The following is a 6,398-nucleotide window of genomic DNA, read 5'->3' as shown; positions in this document are numbered from 1 at the left end:
GCCCCAGTGTATCCTATACGATGTATATACATCAGCCCCAGTGTATCCTATATGATGTATATACTCTACATTAGCACCCGTATATCCTTTAAGATGTAGTATATATACATCAGCCCTAGTGTATACTATATGATGTTTGTACATCAGCCCCAGTGTATCCTATATGATGTTTGTACATCAGCCCCAGTGTATCCTATATGATGTTTGTACATCAGCATGTCACAAGGAGGTTTTCTCTAACATCACAAACTGTGATGGCGGCGTCCAAGTCTGTGGATCCCACAGATTCATATACTGCTCCTTGTAACTCCATTGATAGCTATGGTCAGTGCAGGGTGACTAGGGCATCGACTCTTAGAGCTGCAGCTCCTTGGCAGGTAAGCAAAAGTTAGTCTTTGCTGGGCTGAGGTTGTTGACTGCCTTTGATCACATGCTAGAGGAGAACCAGTCGTGTCTGCTGTTTCTCCATTTAAGCCGGCTGTGCTTTGCTGGCAATGCCAGTATAGTTTTTCTCTATCCTGTTCTGGAAAGGTGAACACATACTGGTTTAGTGGTTATTGCTAAAGTTGTTGCAAGCGTTGTTTGGTAACCCTTTCCTTTTTCCCTAGGTGTCTTTATATTACTTTGTTGCCTCTCGGGTTTTAGACTTTATATTCCTTTGTGTATTTCCCTGAGAGCGTGTTGTGTGACTGTGCTTCAGTTCTGTCCTATCTTTTTTTGTATTCCCCCCATACACTGTACAAACTAGTGCTGCTTAGGAGCATAGTAAGGAACGAGGCTCGGGCATCTCCACATTCAGGAGTAATCCTGGGAACAGAAATAGCTAGGGACCCCGAGCCTGAGGGTCAGAATAGGAGCACACTTGCTATCCCACAGTCACACCATGACACAGCCCCAGTGTATTCTATATGATGTATATATATCGGCCCCAGCGTATCCTATATGATCTATGTACATCGCTCCCAAGGTATCCTATATGATGCATATACACTGGCACAAGCGTATCCTATATGATGTATATACATAGTCTCCAGCATATCCTATGTAATGTATGTACATCATCACCAGTGTATCCTACATGAAGTATATACATCAGCCCTAGTGTATCTTATATTATGTATACTGATCAGCCCCAGCATCCTATATGATGTACAGGTGCATCTCACTAAATTAGAATATCATCAAAAGTTAATTTATTTCAGTTCTTCAATGCAAAAAGTGAAACTCCTATATTATATAGAGTCATTACACACAGAGGGATCTATTTCAAGTGTTTATTTCTGTTAATGTTGATGATTATAGCTTACAGCCAATGAACAAAAGTCATTATCTCAGTAAATTAGAATACTTTACAGCAACAACAGCTTGAAAAATGTTTTTAAAATCCGAAATGTTGGCCTACTGAAATGTATGTTCAGTAAATGCACTCAATACTTGGTCGGGGCTCCTTTTGCATCAATTACTGCATCAATGCGGCAATGTGGCATGGAGGCGATCAGCCTGTGGCACTGCTGAGGGGTTATGGAAGCCCAGGTGGCTTTGATAGCAGCCTTCAGCTCGTCTGCATTGTTGGGTCTGGTGTCTCTCATCTTCCTCTTGACAATACCCGATAGATTCTCTGGCCAATCAAGCACAGTGATACTGTTGTTTTTAAACCAGGTATTGGTATTTTTGGCAGTGTGGACAGGTGCCAAGTCGGGTTGAGCGAGTATGTTCTGACCGAGTATGCTCGGGCCGAGCTCCGAATATTTCCAGCTGCTCGGTGATGAGGTTAAATCGCTCCCGTGTGCATGATTTGCAACTGTTTGACTGCTTTATTACATGTGAGGAATGTGTAAGAAATAGACATTCCTCACATGTAATAAAGCTGTCAAACAGTTGCAAATCATGCACACAGGAGCGATTTAACCTTATCACGAAGCAGCTGTAAATACTCGGAGCTCGGCCCGAGCATAGTCGGCGAAAGGGTTAATAGAACATACTCGCTCAACACTAGTGTCAAGTCCTGCTGGAGAATGAAATTTCCATCTCCAAAAAGCTTGTCGGCAGAGGGAAGCATGAAGTGCTCTAAAATGTCCTGGTAGACGGCTGCGCTGACTTTGGTCTTGATAAAACACAGTGGACCTACACCAGAAGATGACATGGCTCCCCAAACCATCACCGATTGTGGAGATTTCACACTAGACCGCAAGCAGCTTGGATTGTGGCCTCTCCACTCTTCCTCGAGACTCTGGGACCTTGATTTCCAAATGAAAATTGGAACTCTGGGACCTTGTGGAGTGTGTCAATGACTGCCTTCTGGACATCTGTCATGTCAGCAGTCTTCCCTATGATTGTGGAGCCTTCTGAAACAGACTAAGGGACCTTTTAAATGCTTAGGAAGCCTTTGCATGTGGTTTTTTGTTAATTATTTTAATTCACTGAGATAATGGCTTTTGTGTTTTCATTGGCTGTAAGCCATAATCATCAACATTAACAGAAATAAACACTTGAAATAGATCACTCTGTTTGTAATGACTATTAATATAATAGACTATATAATGACTATATAATATACTAGATGGTGGCCCGATTCTAATATAATGCCCCATGCAGGATGTCACATCGCCCCCTCCCTTATAATGCCCCATGCAGGATGTCACATCCCCCCTCCCTTATAATGCCCCAAGAAGGATGTCACATCCCCCCCCATATAATGGCCCATGCAGGATAATGCCCCATGCAGGATGTCACATCCCCCCTCCCTTATAATGCCCCATGCAGGATGTCACATCCACCCCTGTATAATGCCCCATGCAGGATGTCACACCCCCCCTTCCTTATAATGCCCTATGCAGGATGTCACATCCCCCCTTCCCTTATAATGCCACATGCAGGAAGTCACATCCCTCCTATAGAATGCCCCATGCAGGAAGTCACATCCCCCCTATATAATACCCCATGCAGGAAGTGACATGCCCCCTATATAATGCCCCATGGAGGAAGTCACATCCCCTCCATAGTGCCCCATGCAGGATGTCACATCCCCCCCACCCTTATAATGCCCCATGCAGGATGTCACTCCCCCCCACCATATAAATGCCCCATGCAGGATGTCACCACCCCCCTTATAATGCCCCATGGAGGAAGCCACATCCCCCCTCCCTTATAATGCACCATGCAGGAAGTGACATCCCCCTATATAATGCCCCATGGAGGAAGTCACATCCCCCCCATAGTGCCCCATGCAGGATGTCACATCCCCCCCTCCCTTATAATGCCCCATGCAGGAAGTCACATCCCCCCTATATAATACCCCATGCAGGATGTCACATCCCCCCCATAGTGGCCCAGACAGGATGTCACACCCCCCCTGGCTTATAATGGCCCCTCCACGATGTCACACACCCCCACCCCACCATTTAATGCCCTATGCCCCCATACAATAAAAAAAAAAAATCCAATACTCACCTCAATTCTCAGCTGCTGCTCCGGACTCCAGCGTAGCCGGCATCTTCCCGCTGCGCTCTGTGACCGCTCAGGAGAGAGTGCAGTGTAAAGACGTCACCGAGCCCTCTGACCTGAGACGTCACAGAGCGGCAGTGGAAGACACAGGAGCTGCTGCGGAGGCACAGGGAGGGGTAAGTATGGCGCCGGGTGCTGGGGCCCTGAGCAAGCGGGGGGAGGGGAGGGGGGGAGAGGGGAGAGGAGCGGAGAGGGGAGGGGAGGAGAGGAGAGGGGAGGAGAGGGGGGGGGCGTCACACTTGCCGTCGGGAGATAAGCGGCCGTAGTCGCTGATCTCCTGACGGTAGCTGCATGGAGGTCAGCGGCGCCTCCGGTCAGGGGACTTATGCTGCGAGCAGCCGGCTGCATCTCCTGGCTGCATCGCCGCTGACCTCCGTGCGGCAGATGAGCCGCTAACGGCCGCCATCTTTTTCTGAAATGCCGCGTCGCTGATTGGCCGCGCCGGACCAATCAGTGACGCGGGATTTCCTGGACAGAAGGACAGACAGACAGACAGATGGGATAAGACAATTATATTAATGACTCTATATAATATATGAGTTTCACTTTTTGTATTGAAGAACTGAAATAAATTAACTTCTTGATGATATTATAATTTAGTGAGATGCACCTATATATACATCGGCCCCAGTGTATCCCATGTGATGTATATACATCGTCCCCAACGTATCCTATGTGATGTATATACATTGTCCCCAACGTATCCTATATGATGTATATACACAGGGGTGGATTAAGAGTAGCCAGGGCCCCGGGCAGTTTAAAAGGTGTGCCCCCCCCCCCCCGGGTACCGGATGTATCACGTGAGTGACATGTCACATGATCCCCTTTGATAGATAGACAGAGAATGAGGAAAAAAAATTTCCAGAACATAGCACTATATATAGTAAATCAGGGTGGCAGATTAATTTTCCGGGGGGGCCACATGAGAGATCGTGACTGTTATGGAGGCCGATCCAATAGGCTGAAATTAATTCTGCTCCATATTAATATTAACAAAATAATTAAAAAAAATTATATTAATTGTATGACTTAATATTGAGAAGAATTAAGTATGCTGACATCCCTCTATATACAGTATGAGCCCCCGCATAGCTCCCTAGATACAGTATGAGCACCCGCATAGCTCCCTAGATACAGTATGAGCACCCGCATAGCTCCCTAGATACAGTATGAGCCCCCGCATAGCCCCTCTATATACAGTATGGGCCCCCACATAGCCTCCTATATACAGTATGAGCCCCGCATAGCTCCCTAGATACAGTATGAGCCCCTGCAGAGCCCTGTACATATAGTATGAGCCCCCACACAGCCCCCTACATACAGTATGAGCCCCCACATAGTCCTGTACATACAGTATGAGCCCACACACTGCCACCTACATACAGTATGAGCCCCTACATAGTTATTTAGATACAAAATGAGTCTGCACATAGCCCCTATATACAGTATGAGCCCGCACATAGCTCCTTATATACAATATGAGCCTGCACATAGCTCCCTATATACAGTGTGCGCCCGCACATAGCTCCTTATATACAATATGAGCCCGCACATAGCTCCCTATATACAATATGAGCCCGCACATAGCTCCCTATATACAGTATGAGCCTGCACATAGCGGTCTAGATACAGTATGAGCCCCCGCAGAGCCCTGTACATATAGCATGAGCCCCCACACACCCCCCTACATACAGTATGAGCCCCCGCATAGCCCTGTACATACAGTATGAGCCCACACACTGCCACCTACATACAGTATGAGCCCCTACATAGTTACTTAGATACAATATGAGTCTGCACATAGCCCCTATATACAGTATCAGCCCGCACATAGCTCCCTATATACAGTATGAGCCCGCACATAGCGGTCTAGATACAGTATGAGCCCCCGCAGAGCCCTGTACATATAGTATGAGCCCCCACACACCCCCCTACATACAGTATGAGCCCCCGCATAGCCCTGTACATATAGAATGAGCCCACACACTGCCACCTACATACAGTATGAGCCCCTACATAGTTACTTAGATACAATATGAGTCTGCACATAGCCCCTATATACAGTATGAGCCGGCACATAGCTTCCTATATACAATATGAGCCCGCACATAGCTCCCTATATAAAGTATGAGCCCGCACATAGCTCCCTATATACAGTATGAGCCCGCACATAGCTCCCTATATACAGTATGAGCCCGCACATATCTCCCTTCTCTGATCGACTGTCGGTTCCACAGCAAGCTCAGAGAATGGTCGACTTCCACTCTGGGGGCGGCAAATTGCAGCTGCCTGGGAGACACCTCTGACCACCGCATGAGGTGGCCCGAAGGCACCCCCCTGACGGCTGTACCCAGGTCACATGCCCCTCCTCTTCCCCTAGGTACGGCCCTGTAGAGTCTATATGAGAATACATGACTATCTATAATATAATCAGGGATGTGTCCGTCTGTCCGAAGCCTCTATAGACTGTGCACGCAGTGCTCCTGCGCAGTCTGGCCGGAGACAGAAGAACACATCAGATGTTACAGGTGACAGGGAGGAGGACGAGGATAAAGGATTGTAATGACGGAGATCACGTCATACTGCCATCTTCGGCGCCATTAGGACACATACCTTGATGTCCGGCGAGGTTGGAGGAGTGTGGCGTTGTGGTTCATGCATGTGCAGGTGCGAACTCTGGCGCCACACTCCTCCAGCCTTGCCGGTGTTCGAGGATGCGCTGCAAGCGAGAGGGGAAAAGGCGAGTAGGAGTGTTGTTTTTTTTTTGTATGGATGGAAGAACATCAGAGCAGGCAAGATGGGGGAACATATACCAGGATGGGGGATAAGGATGGGGAGGGAGCATATACCAGGATGGGGAGGGAGCATATAACAGGATGGGGGAGCATTTG

Source organism: Phyllobates terribilis, unplaced genomic scaffold (assembly GCF_046119375.1).
Source record: "Phyllobates terribilis strain yellow unplaced genomic scaffold, ASM4611937v1 Scaffold_254__1_contigs__length_2825407, whole genome shotgun sequence".
NCBI lineage: Eukaryota > Metazoa > Chordata > Amphibia > Anura > Dendrobatidae > Phyllobates > Phyllobates terribilis.
This window is presented reverse-complemented; position numbering follows the sequence as displayed.